The sequence below is a fragment of the Schistocerca cancellata genome, unplaced genomic scaffold (assembly GCF_023864275.1).
Source record: "Schistocerca cancellata isolate TAMUIC-IGC-003103 unplaced genomic scaffold, iqSchCanc2.1 HiC_scaffold_461, whole genome shotgun sequence".
Classification (NCBI taxonomy): Eukaryota; Metazoa; Arthropoda; class Insecta; order Orthoptera; family Acrididae; genus Schistocerca; species Schistocerca cancellata.
The window spans coordinates 3,591-5,000 of record NW_026046478.1 but is presented as its reverse complement, the minus strand read 5'-3'; positions in this window follow the sequence as shown (position 1 = coordinate 5,000).

The window sequence follows — 1,410 nt, the reverse complement described above, 5'->3', positions numbered from 1 at the left end:
AGGGCCGTTTTACGAGACCATTTCCTGCGGTGCCAACGCTGTCGTAGAGCCGATACTCCATCTTTGGTACAAGGCAATCATTCCGCTGTAAATCAGTACGTCACTCGTAGTTCAGTCACCTCACAGCACTGCTCAGTAAACTATGCAGGCCCACATAGATAGATTATGATAGATTATATACGCAAATGCCCCTATACATGCTGAACGTCCGTACACACAAAATGAACCACACGTCAGCCACACACTCTATCACACACTACTCTCTGCCTGTAACAGACACAGATACAACTACTAAGCACCAGCATGGACCAACGTCCGGTGCATCCTATCCGCCACAGTACACCAACTACGCTATGATAACCAGACCGGGAGGTCCAATCATAAAACAGAATACCCCACTCGTCCGACAACCACAATTGCTCAGAGAAGCCACCAACACCCACACATGTCCTACACAGGGGTGCACCCATCACCACCACACTGCCTCGTCTTACAGCACAAACACACTGGCAGGAATGAAACACACAGGTCTGCCGCAACCACAGACACGGCTCGCCCCCCTCTCACTGGCGAAAAGCGCATCCCGACGTGACATAACTCCTTTGACACACTGACGCTGCCTCGGGCATCCACGTCCTACGGTCGATATCAACGAACCTCCCCCCCCCCCTCCCCCCCACAACACGCCATCCCATACCACATTGTGTACCGTACCCAAACCTAACGTGTACTGTACTACAACGCAATGTGTACCATAACACAACCCAGTTTGTACCTTAACCTAACCTATGTCACCTTAACCTAACCTATGTCACCTTAACCTAACCTATGTCACCTTAACCTAACCTATGTCACCTTAACCTAACCTATGTCACCTTAACCTAACCTATGTCACCTTAACCTAACCTATGTCACCTTAACCTAACCTATGTCACCTTAACCTAACCCATCTTGCACCTTAACCTAACCCATCTTGCACCTTAACCTAACCCATCTTGCACCTTAACCTAACCCATCTTGCACCTTAACCTAACCCATCTTGCACCTTAACCTAACCTATGTTGCACCTTAACCTAACCTGTGTTGCACCTTAACCTACCTCAATTTGCACCGCAATGTAACGCAATTTGCACCGCAATGTAACGCAATTTGCACCGCAATGTAACGCAATTTGCACCGCAATGTAACGCAATTTGCACCGCAATGTAACGCAATTTGCACCGCAATGTAACGCAATTTGCACCGCAATGTAACGCAATTTGCACCGCAATGTAACGCAATTTGCACCGCAATGTAACTCAATTTGCACCGCAATGTAACTCAATTTGCACCGCAATGTAACTCAATTTGCACCGCAATGTAACTCAATTTGCACCGCAATGTAACTCAATTTGCACCGCAATGTAACTC